Source organism: Rana temporaria, chromosome 1 (assembly GCF_905171775.1).
Source record: "Rana temporaria chromosome 1, aRanTem1.1, whole genome shotgun sequence".
Lineage (NCBI taxonomy): Eukaryota > Metazoa > Chordata > Amphibia > Anura > Ranidae > Rana > Rana temporaria.
The window spans coordinates 67537695-67550617 of record NC_053489.1 but is presented as its reverse complement, the minus strand read 5'-3'; the positions used below and the strand labels follow the sequence as shown (position 1 = coordinate 67550617).

General features: G+C 46.5%; 1 protein-coding gene across 1 annotated transcript in view; it reads right to left on the bottom strand.

The window, feature by feature from the left end:
- Window positions 1-12564, bottom strand: part of NNT (nicotinamide nucleotide transhydrogenase) — a 167989-nt gene extending 155425 nt beyond the window's left edge. The window contains exon 1 of the mRNA XM_040339121.1: window positions 12442-12564. The gene's annotated coding sequence lies outside the window, so the exon portion shown is untranslated. The remainder of the gene's footprint in view (window positions 1-12441) is intronic.
- Window positions 12565-12923: the final 359 nt, after the last annotated feature.

Here is a 12923-nt window from a genome sequence, read left to right as displayed (position 1 = left end):
TGTACTTCAGACTCCGACTCCCTGACTCCGACTCCTCTGTATTAATATGCGAATGTATTTTATACATTCCTTGAGTGAAAGAAACGCAACCTACCACAGGACTACTGGCTGGGAAGCCAACAGTCTACTGTATTGCACAGTTTAAGCAAAAGACAAACACAATGAAAACAATCAAGTGGCTGGATAGTAGCAGCAGGCATAAACATCAGGAACAGGATCTTTACCAGTTCAAAAATACAAACCACATTATTTGGTTGTTTTAGAACAAAAACAAAGCTTATCTATAATGAACCAAAAACAAAATCTGCAAAACCTAGAAATGGTTTATATTAATCTTGAAATGTAGTTATAGGCTTAGCAAATGCAAATCAATTCAATGTAGAGTTCTAAGGAAGAGAATTGCCTCTGCCAGATCCTCTTTTATAGAGGCTCTTAAGTCAGACTTTATTATTTTTAGGGCTGAAAATAATCTTTCGACACTGACTTGGGTGGGTGGCATTGCAGTAACTATTCTGGCCACATCACTAACGATCTCTGGATAAACAAGGATGGCTTCTTCAACAGTAAGTTTTGATGAGCGATCATACTTTTCAACTTCTTTTAGTGCTTTATAAAACTCCTGTTGGAATTTTTTTATTTGGACACTTACTGGTTCTCTAACATGCGTTCCCTGTAAAAGCAGAACACAACACTATGGAAAGTAGAAGTATTGCAGCTCCTAATTGTGCGGTGCGTGCCATATAGTGAAGCACATGAAAAGCATGCTTCTTCACGGTCACTTAACGTGTTCGTTTTGCGGTTGCGTGAGGCACTGCATGCATTGGTCTTTATTCTTACAGTAGAGAAGTCATTAATTATAACTTTTTGTGAATTGGGACATTTAAACTTGCTTTTTTTTTTCCCCATCTAAATTTAGTAGGAGTCGGAGTCGGTGCATTGTTTGCCGACTCCGACTCCAGGTACCCAAAATTTCCCCCGACTCCGACTCCGACTCCACAGCCCTGATCTAAACTGCAAGTTTTTTTTTTTTTCCCAGGAATTTTCATTCAAGTTCGGGGGTCGCGCTATACGCCGGGGCGCTTTATAGCAAGATAAATACGGTAAGTTTAATATAATGTGCTAGTATGCGATGCATATTAGCAGCATACTAGCACCAGGCACATTATGCCTTTTTTATTGTTCTGCTATGTGAATAGGAACATGTAACAAAGTATTATCCCAATTTACCTGCAAAAGTGGAAATACGTCCACACTGGCCAAAACGTTTATTATTCTAGCCAATGGAATCAATGAACATCCAAACGTTTGGTTCACCTAAAAGGTGTGCAAAACGTGGCGATGGGCATGATTTTTAAACAGCTTTTCCCCAACCAGGAGAGAAGGCATTCAGTGGAGATGGGCAAATTCCCAACATGCATGAGGCCTTTAAAGGCAATGAGATTGCACTGTGTGCAGCATCTACGTATACAGATTATTGTCAGCAGCCTCTCTCTGCCAGACATTCATGCAGCTCCAGCAGTACATTCCTTTGGCTCTTCAATCACACAAGTCTGTATAGGAGACTTCAGAGCGTAGCATGTTTGTACATATCATAGGTGGTCTAACATTCGTAAACACAAAACTTATTTCGCTTAACACAGACCTAACCACCGCCGAACAGCCGCTGTCATTATACTGCGGCAGGAGAGCTTGTTCCCACAAAGTGCCGTAGCTGTACGTCGGGTCCTTTTTAAAGCCATAGCAGGCGTGTGCCCGCTGCACGGCGGAGAATCTAATGTGCCTGGCCGGTGGCCGTGATGCCCGCTGCACGGCAGGGAATCCAATGTGCCTGTCCGGTGGCCGTGATGCCCACGGGCATGAGATCACCAGTGTTTCTCAACTCCAGTCCTCAAGGCGCCCCAACAGGTCGTGTTTTCAGGATTTCCCTCAGATTAAACAGCTGTGGTAATTACTAAGGCAGTGAAACTGAACAAAATAACGGAAAGCCTGAAAACATGACCTGTTGGGTCGCCTTGAGAAACCCTGATGTAAAACACACAAATCCCAGTCCTGACAGGAGAGGAGAGACAGATTGTCTGTTCCTAGTAATTAGGAACAGCAATATGTCTCCTCCTCTAGTCAATCCCACCCCCCCACAGTTAGAAACACACATGAGGGAACAAATGTAACCCCTTGATCGCCCCCTGGTGTTAACCCCTTCCCTGCCAGTGACATTTACACAGTAATCAGTGCATTTTTATAGCACACTGATCACTGCATAAATGTCAATGTAAAAAATAAATAAAAATGCCATAAATCTATCCCCTATTTTGTAGACGCTATAACTTTTGCGTAAACCAATCAATTATATGCTTATTGTGATTTTTTTTTACCAAAAATATGCAAGAATAAATATTGGCCTAAAAACTAATGAAGAATATTTATTATAGCTTTTTTTTTTTTTTTTTTTTTAATTTTCGCTCTTTTTAGGTTTATAGCACAAAAAAATAGAAGCAACAGGGGGTGATCAAATACCACCAAAAGAAAGCTCTATTTGTGGGAAAAAACAGGACGTCAATTTTGTTTGTGTACAGAATTGCACGACCGCGCAATTGTCAGTTAAAGCAACGCAGTACCGCATTGCAAAAAATGGTCTGATCATTAAGGGGGCAAATCTTCCAGCCCTTAAGTGGTTAAAGAGAAACCCCAGCCAGAAATAAGTCCTTTTATGGTCCCGATATTCACGATTATCAAGTAACCTAGCAAGGTTTATTGCCAAAATGTGTTTATATATATATATATATATATATATATATATATATATATATATATATATATATATATACACACACATACACACACACATACATACACACACACACACACATACACACATATATATATATATACACACACACACACACACTCTCACCGGCCACTTTATTAGGTACACCTGTTCAATCGCTTGGTAACACAAATTGCTAATCAGCCAATCACATGGCAGCAATGCATTTAGGCATCTAGACGTGGTGAAGACGACTTGCTGTAGTTTAAACCAAGCATCAGAATGGGGAAAAAGGGGATTTAAGGGACCTTAAATGTGGCATGATTATTGGTGCCAGACAGGCTGGTCTGAGTATTTTAAGAATTGCTGATCTACTGGTATTTTCACACACAGCCATCTCTCGGGTTTACAGAGAATGGTCCGTAAAAAATAAAATATCCAGTTGTGTGGACAAAAATGCCTTGTTGATGTCAGAGATCAGAGGAGAATGGGCAGACTGGTTCGATATGATAGAAAGGTAACAGTAACTCAAATAACCACTCATTACAACCAAGGTATGCAGAATACCATCTCTGAATGCACAACACACCAAACCTTGAAGTAGATGGGCTACAGCAGCAGAAGACCTCACTGGGTGGCACTCCTGTCAGCTAAGAACAAGAAATAGACTACAATTCACACAGGATCACCAAAATCGGACAATAATAGATTGGAAAAACATTGCCTGGTCTGATTCTTGCCTGTTCTCGCTTTCACCTGCGACATTCAGATGGTCGGGTCAGAATTTGGTGTAAACATGAAAGCATGAATCCAACATGTCTTGTATCAATGGTTCAGGCTGGTGGTGGTGTGATGGTGTGGGAGATATTTTCTTGGCACACTTTGGGTCTCTTCGTACCAACTGAGCATTATTTAAACACCACGGCCTACCTGATTATTGTTCCTGATCATGTCCATCCCTTTATGACTACAGTGCCCCCATCTTCTGATGGCTCCTTCCAGCAGGATAATTCTCCATGTCACAAAGCTCCAATCATCTCACCACTGGACAATGTGGTCACTGAACTCCAATGGCCTCCAATCACCAGAATGGGAACGAGCGAGTGACATCATCAACGTGCAGCCAATAAATCTGCAGAAACTGTGCGATGCCATCATGTCACTGAAGACCAAAATCTGTGAGGAATGTTTCCAACACCTTGTAGAATCTATGCCACAAAGAATGAAGGCAGATCTGAAGGCAAACGGGGGACCAGCCCGGTACTAGCAAGGTGTACCCAATAAAGTGGCCGGTATATAGAATTATTAATTATAACCAATAAACAGAAGTTTTAGAAAGTGGAGGAGTTGTAGCAAAGTTCTTATCCAGTGACATACTGACTACCCGGTGTATGGAGCGTTTGAAAAGCAAACATGGAATTCCTGGAGTCAAAGAACAGGTCAATCTTATCTGTGTGTGTGTGTGCCGACCCAGCCCTGATAAGGGCAATGAAGCCACAGATAATGGAAAGTCAATGCACAGGGTAAACCAATTGATAACGTCACTCCAATCATGAAAAGAAGAGAAAGTGATCTGATCCAAGGCAGTGAGATAAGAAATTGTTTACAGATCTTTAATAAAGAGTCATTCAGTATTTTACAGCAAAGAGACCTGCTCAGCACATAGCACTGCAACACACTGGGAAATGGAATGAAGTGAAAGGGTCTGTCCATGATAATCTTCCGAATGTGAAAAAAAAAATATTCCTTTCAGACAGCTGGCACAGGAACAAGAGACCCCAATGGATTATTTCCCCTCTATTCCTGGTCAGGTGGCAACTCAGATTTTTGGATTTACCCCTCTCGTTCATTCTCAGTGACTTGTTGATCAAGACAAATAAAGAGAGAGTAAGGTCGCGTACACACGGTCATTCCAAACCGATGAGAATGGTCCGACGGGCCATTTCCATCGGTTCACCGCTGAAGTGGTCTGATGGTCTGATGTGCGTACACACCATCGTTCCAAAAACCGATCGGGTCAGAACGCGGTGACGTCAAACACACGACGTGCTGAATAAAACGAAGTTCAATGCTTCCAAGCATGCGTCGACTTGATTCTGAGCATGCGCCGGTTTTGAACCAATGCTTTCTGTACTAACCATCGGTCACTTCAGCAGCGGTCCATCGGTTCGATTTTAAAGCATATTTTGGACCGAAGGAAAACAGACCGATGGGCTATACACACGGTCGGTTTGGACCGATGAAACTGAACTTCGGTTCATTCTCATCGGTTTTGTCCGACCGTGTGTACGCGGCCTGACTGTCTCTAACAGAAGCATGCAAAGCATTGAACCCACGGGTGCAGAAACTTCACCCAGCTCTCTGCCCGTTTCTCTGTATAAGATTTCAGTTATAGAGCTGGAGGAAGTGTCAGTGAACTAGGAGTCCGTAGTGGCAGATGGGGCTTGTTGTTTATTCATTCACAGATCTCTGTGAATGAATCTAGATCTAAGCCCCCGTTCACACCAATTCTATTTGTCATGTGGTTTTTACTGTTCCAAATTGCATGATAAGTCGCACCAGAAAGAAAGAAAAGAAAGACCCTGCACTATTTTTGCCAATTTCAGGTGCAAGTTGCACAGATGTCAGGCAAGGGCCACCTGAATTTGCAGACCTGCGTCTTTGAACTCGTGCGTCTTCAAGTGAAGTAGCATGATTTCAAAGTCGCATTCAGTGTGGATCAGGACTAAAGGAGACTGTACAATCAGATTGTAACGCTTGTTAAATTACGGGCCATGAAAAATGATTGTACTTTTCCTATAGTAGAGAAACATAGGGCCAGATCCACAAAGAGCCGCCGTAACTTAAATATTCTGATTTAAGTTACACTGCCGCAAAATTTCTACCTAAGTGCCCGATCCACAAAGCACTTACCTAGAAATTTTCGGCTGTGTAACTTAAATCCGTTCGGCGCAAGGCGTTCCTATTTTCATGGGGCGAGTCCCATTTAAATTAGGCGCGTTCCCGCGCCGGACGTACTGCGCATGCTCACGACGTCATTTTCCCGACGTGCATAGCGCGGTTTTACGTTACGCCGAGTTTTGAGAATCGCGCCGGGTAAAAAAAGTTGCGTCTGGGGAAAAAAAAAAAAAGATACGGCGGGAAATTTAAAAAAATAAATAAATAAAATAACAGCGTCGCGGGTAAGAAGGGTCTACTTTTACATGGTGTAAACAGTATTAGTGCAAACACTATTGCTTCTACCTACAATGCAGCCAGTAGAAAATACCCAGTGCGTTTGTGTATGGCGATACATGTGACCTCCTCCCATTTCCCAGTGCTCAGGTCATGTCTAGCGGTCAGTTTCTAGGCCTGTGCACTACCACATGATGAAGGGAGCAATGTCCCCAAATGGAAAAAATTACAATCTGGTGCAGCTCTGCATAGAAACCAATCAGCTTCCAGGTTATATTATCAAGTCTTAATTGAACAATCTGAAGTTAGAAGCCGATTGGCTACCATGTACAGCTGCATCAGATTTTGCCCTCTCCAGTTTTAGTAAATCGCTCCCATGGAGATCTTAGATGGGTCTCGATCCATTTTCTTTGCTTATTAGATGACTCAAAATGGCACCAACCCTCTGATTTGTATGGTTGTCATATCGGTTGTTTACTTTAGACGGCCCAAGTGTACTCCATATTTACGGCTAAATATTCTGTGTCCAGGGCCAATCAACAACAGGAAATGAGCCATTACATGCAATTAGCTGTGAATAGCTGGAGGCATTGGGGGTTATTTACGAAAGGCAAATCCACTTTGCACTACAAGTGCAAACTACAAGTGCAAAGTGCACTTGAAATTGCACTGAAAGTGCAGTCTCTGTAGATCTGAGGGGGACATGCAAGGAAAATAAAAAACAGCATTTTACCTTGCACATGATTGGATGATAAAATCAGCAGAGCTTCCCCTCATTTCAGATCTTCCCCTCATTTCAGATCTTCCCCTCATATTTACAGCGACTGCACTTCCAGTTTGCACTTGCAGTGTAAAGTGGATTTGCATTTAGTAAATAACCCCCACTGTCAGGCTCCCTTTGTCCCTTACCTTGTTTCCTGTGAATAATTGCAAACCGCCCCATTCCCAATTGTTAATGGGGCCTTAAGGCAAAGTAGATCAACAAACTCTGTTCTTATAGGTGCTATACTGTAGTTGCTAAGCACCCCCTGTTGTCCATACAGACAATGGTACCATTATAATACAGCTTACACCTATAAAGTGCTATCTCTATTTACAATCAATCCTGTGCAATCAATGCAAATGGCCTTGATTTTGCATTTGGCAATCCTGCACAACACCATTGGTGTAAGCATGCCCAGAATATTGTCCAATGTTTGTAGTATTTTGTATGTTTCAATAAAAATTACTTCCCCCCCCTAATATTTTGTGGGGCATTATTTGTTTTTGGCTAGGGATCTGGTTAGGGTCAATGAAGAGTCCAGGTTGATTGACTGCTTAATTACTGGCTCATACCTGGAAGTATGGGGTGTTTTGCAGATGAATAGAGCAGTTGCCGAGCACAGCAATCGTGTGGTTTAGGGGTGCAACGGATCCAAAAAACTCACGGCTCGGATCAGAGTCACGGATCGGATCATTTTTCGAATCAGCAAAAAAAAAAAAAAAAAACTTTCCCACTGTAATATCCACATATCCCTCCCCCCACTGTAATATCCACATCTCCCTCCCCACTGTAATATCCACATCTCCCCCCCCCCCCCACTGCAATATCCACATCTCACTCCCCCCACTGTAATATCCACATCCCCCACTGTAATATCCACATCTCCCCCCCACTGCAGTGGCGTCACTAGTGTTGGTGTCACCCAGTGCAAAAAAAAAAAATGGTGTCACTCCCCCGCCAACTATAGTCCCCCCCCCTCAGTGCAGACACACCCCCCCCCCCCCCAGTAGTGCAGGCAGACAGTGTAACCCCCAGTAGTGCAGGCAGACAGTAACCCCTCAGTGCAGACCCCTCATCAATATGACTGCCAGTCCCCCTAAGGGCCCTTTCACACGGGCGGACGAACGGTCCGTTTTTTACAAGTCAGTTTACGGACTTGTAATGCTTCCATATGGGATTGCAGACGTTAGCGGATGATGCATCCGCTAACATCCGTAAAGATCCGCCTCCGCAAAGATCTGCTTTTTCAGATGGAAGAAAACCCTATTTTTCTTCCGTCTGGCGGAACGGATCGGATGAATACGGACACACGGTCCGTATTCATCCGATTCCCCATAGGGGAGAGCGGAGGAAAGACAGGGCGGTCTCTGCACAGTGTGCGGGGACCGCCCTGTCCGCCGACAGCTCAGCGGGGATTTATGGATGATCCCCGCTGAGCAGACGGACACACACATCCGCTCCGTGTGAAAGAGCCCTTACAGACCTCAGACAGCGGCGTGTGTGTCCCTCGAGCGCGGGCTCCTCCTCCTCTGTGGGTGTAAACAGAGGAGAGCCACCGCCGGGTGTACCAAGATGGCCGCAGCTCCAGAGCTAGGCCGAAGCCGCGGCCTTTCCTAATGCTATGGCAGCGGCGGCAATCCGCGGATCGCATAGCGTGCCGATCCGAAGGGGGTGACCTGTTCGGATCACGGATCAATGGTGATCCGTTGCACCGCTAGTGTCGTTGGGGGTGGCCTTGTAAAGGAAATGCCCTGTCACTTTGCTTCCAATGGGCAAGGTGACAGGCTTACTTTAAAAGACATTGGGGTTGATTTACTAAAACAGGAGGGTGCAAAATCTGGTGCAGCTGTACATGCTAGCCAATTGGCTTCTAACTTCAGCTTGTTCAATTAAGACTTGACAAAATAACCTAGAAGCTGATTGGTTTCTATATAGAGCTGCACCAGATTTTGCTGGGGCCACCTGCTGGCACTCTAGGCCCCTCCTTTTCTCCATGTGCCACCATAGGAATCTGCTTCCTATGGTGGCACATGTGTGGATGTTCTACCAAGTCCTGCTGTGCGTGTCCATAGATCCACACAGTGTGGCTCAGCCCCAACCCCCACCTCAGGGGATTTAACTGACAGCAGCAGGAACCAATAGTTGCTGCCTCTGCCCTGTGAATGCAGGGAGAGAGCCTTTAAATAAAAATGGGCGACCAGGGAGAATAAACATGTAGAATACTACATCTAAAAAAGACACAGGAGATTATTTTGCATGCTTGTCGTGCTTAGGGCTTCCCATTCATATGAATAGGCTGCTCTACGCGAGTCACGTGATGCAGAGGTGTGAATGAGTCCCAAGGCCCCTTTCACACTTGTGCGACCTGAAAGTTGCACGACTTGAAGCAATGCCTGTGTAATCTTGAGGTCTATGGACCTCAAGTTGCATCAAAGTCTAACCAAAGTAGTGCAGGGACTATTTGAAGTCACACAGATGTGAATGGTGCGCCTTGTCATGATTGCAGCCCCAAGTCGCAGGACAATCGCACAAGTGTGAAAGGGGCCTAAGCCCACGTTTACACTGAGGTCGGGTTTGAAATCGTAAAAACCGGCATTTCAGTCGACTTCGGGGGCGATTTGACAGACATCTGTGCAGGTTTCTGTCTATAGGAATCGCCCCGAAATCGCTAAAGGTAGCGAAGAAACTACTTGTGTGTAGTTTGGGAATCAGTGCCACAAAGTTGGCGTCGCACAGATTCAGACGGTGCCATTGCTGGCAATAGGCTCGGATTTGGCATGTCAGTGTGAATGTGGTGAGCTTGGACATTTAGATCATCATCTATACAAGGCACTGCCATGGAAAACTTATTTCACTGCAAGCAAAAGGTGGCAAACGTTGTATCCATCAATACATGAGCTGGGTCGCCCCCTTCCCATCTACCACCCGGGCACAAAACTTCAACTTGACCTAGCACGGGCATTAGAGGTTGACAAGTAAAGCGCTTCCTAGGCCGCCAACTCGTCGCCTAGCAACACTCGTGACGTTTACACCTTCAAGGGCAAACCGAGAGTCACCTATCAGGCTCCTCTCCAGTTACGCGGCGTCCCAGCGCTACGTCCGGCCCCGCCCACATTTAGGAAGCATTTCATTGGTGAAGAGGCGGGACGGCGAGCGATTCTATTTTTAAACCAGTCAACGCGGCAAGCTTGCGATTGGCCGGCCGGGTATGCCAATCAGAGTCCATTCATCCCAGTGCGAGAGAGAAGCAGCTGCATCGAGACTTCCAAATAGAGCCATGGGCTGAGCACTGTACAGATATAGAGCAGCACCGAGCACAGCATTGCTCCTTCAGAGAACAGGTCTGGGCAGAGCATTGCTCCTTCAGAGAACAGGCCTGGGCAGAGCATTGCTCCTTCAGAGAACAGGTCTGGGCAGATCATTGCTCCCACAGAGATGCAGAGCATTACTCCTTCAGAGAACAGGCCTGGGCAGATCATTGCTCCTTCAGAGAGCAGGCCTGGGCAGATCATTGCTCCTTCAGAGAACAGGTCTGGGCAGAGCATTGCTCCCACAGAGATGCAGAGCACAGGCCTGGGCAGAGCATTGCTCCCACAGAGATGCAGAGCACAGCCCTGGGCAGAGCATTGCTCCTACAGCGCACAGCCCTGGGCAGAGCATTACTCCCGCAGAGATACAACCATGAGCAGAGATACAGCGCAGAGCATTGCTCCCGCAGAGATACAGCCCTGGGCAGAGCATTGCTCCCGCAGAGATGCAGAGCACAGCCTTGGGCAGAGCATTACTCCTACAGCGCACAGCCTTAGGCAGAGCATTACTCCTACAGCGCACAGCCTTAGGCAGAGCATTACTCCTACAGCGCACAGCCCTGGACAGAGCATTGCTCCCGCAGAGATACAGCCCTGGACAGAGCATTGCTCCCGCAGAGATACAGCCCTGGGCAGAGCATTGCTCCCGCAGAGATACAGCCCTGGGCAGAGCATTGCTCCCGCAGAGATGCAGCCCTGGGCAGAGCATTGCTCCCGCAGAGATGCAGCCCTGGGCAGAGCATTGCTCCCGCAGAGATGCAGCCCTGGGCAGAGCATTGCTCCCGCAGAGATGCAGCCCTGGGCAGAGCATTGCTCCCGCAGAGATGCAGCCCTGGGCAGAGCATTGCTCCCGCAGAGATGCAGCCCTGGGCAGAGCATTGCTCCCGCAGAGATGCAGCCCTGGGCAGAGCATTGCTCCCGCAGAGATGCAGCTCTGGGCAGAGCATTGCTCCCGCAGAGATCATCAGGCCCAGAAGCTGATCTGTGAACAGTGCAAATAAAGGGAGAGATCCCAGCCACATCACAATGGAAAAACTGAACTCCTAGTCATCAGCCATCAGCTCCACCTCTGTGAACTGATCAGCTGCTGTGCAATGCCAGATTCAATGCTGGGACACCATGTGACACCCTGAGAGCAGCACAGGGGGCAGGCACATCACCTATCCTGAGACATGACTATTCCCCAGGACTGATTCCAGGAAATTCAGCCTGTCTCAGTGTAAGGTGACCTGCCTGCTCCTCGGGCAGCACAGTGCAGATAGAACAGCCCCCTATGCTGTGCCCTCCCTGTGCATTTCGCCTGCTGCTACTGTAGCAATGGGGGGGGGGGGGGGCATCATAGTCTTTATTAATATCACAGGCTATACAGCAGTCTGGCAATGTACAGCAATAATGGTCACTATACTGATCACAGATTATTATTACTCTACCATATAGTCTAATGAGCAACCTGACAATAAGAGTCATTACTAGTCTATCAAGTCAGTACAATGCTAGTATAGTCTATGTAGCAGCCTTACTGGATACCGCAATAAGGGTCATCACCATCTGATCACAGATCCCAATTAATCAAAGCATGTCTGTATAAAGCTAGTATAGTCTACGTAGCAGTCTGATAGTATTAAAATAAGGGTCATCACACTCTGATCACCAATTATTATCAGAGATATAGTCCTTGTAGCTTCTTGACAATGCACTGCAATAAAGGCCACAGATTCTTATTAATAAGAAGGGTCATCACATTGATCACAGATCAATAAAAATAATGGTCATCAGACTGATCACATGCCATTAATAATGAGGGTCACCCCACTGATCACAGGCCATTAATAATGAGGGTCACCACACTGATCACAGGCCATTACTTTCCCAGGACACAAGTATATATATATATATATATATATATATATTGTGTACATTGGGACAATCAGATGATTGATCTCTCAGAAGTCTGTATACATATTGCATGCTACCTGACAGTGTGATGCACTGATCACTATTATTATTATTATTATTGTAGAGCTGATATCTGCACACCACCCACCATACAAAGGTCATTAATAATACTCAGGTACAATCTATGAGCATTCCTCTGATCAGGACTGTACAATGATTGTCCCCTCCATACACAGGCAGGCCATGGTGTACACAATGCAATGCATGCACCAGTACTGGGTTGCACGAAGCTGGGGGTCACCCTGCTGGTTCTGAGAAGGCCACTATTGTCCCCACGTTAAGTCTCCTATCTAGAGGATCATCCCCTCCCCCAGTCCCAGGGCATTGTTTATCATCACGTGGCGAAGCCCCCTACAACACTTGTAGTTTGTCCCCTCTATATCTGCACATATGTTACTCCATATAGCCGGTGCATTGTGCAGCATGCCGGGCTCTCTACCCCCTGCACTCACCGTGCAGAGCGCTGGGCCTCTTACCTCTATAAGCCGCCGGTGGTGGGACTCCTTGGTGACCGGGACTTCTGGCTTGGCCGCTACAGGTTGGGGGACTGAGATCACCGGCGACCGCTCAGGACACTCAGCGCCCCGGAAGAGGCTGAGAACAGAGTCACACGTGACATGTCCCCAACTCCGCCCCTTCTCCTACCCTCAGATCCAGTCACAGTGTTGTGTCCTTGGATGGGATTTCTGTATGTGTGTGTGAGCTGTGACCGGGACGTACTATCCTGAGTGATAGGGGCCCCATAACCTGTCCTCCACTACACCCCAGAATCAGAGGGCACCCCACAACACGGTCTCCTCATCGACACCCCACAACAAGACCTCCTCTACACCACAACCAGCCCCCCTCTATACCCCATAACCAGAGTGCACCCCACAACTAGAGGGCACCCCACAACAAGACCTCTACACCCCACAACCAGAGGGCACCACACAACAAGACTTCCTCTACACCCCAG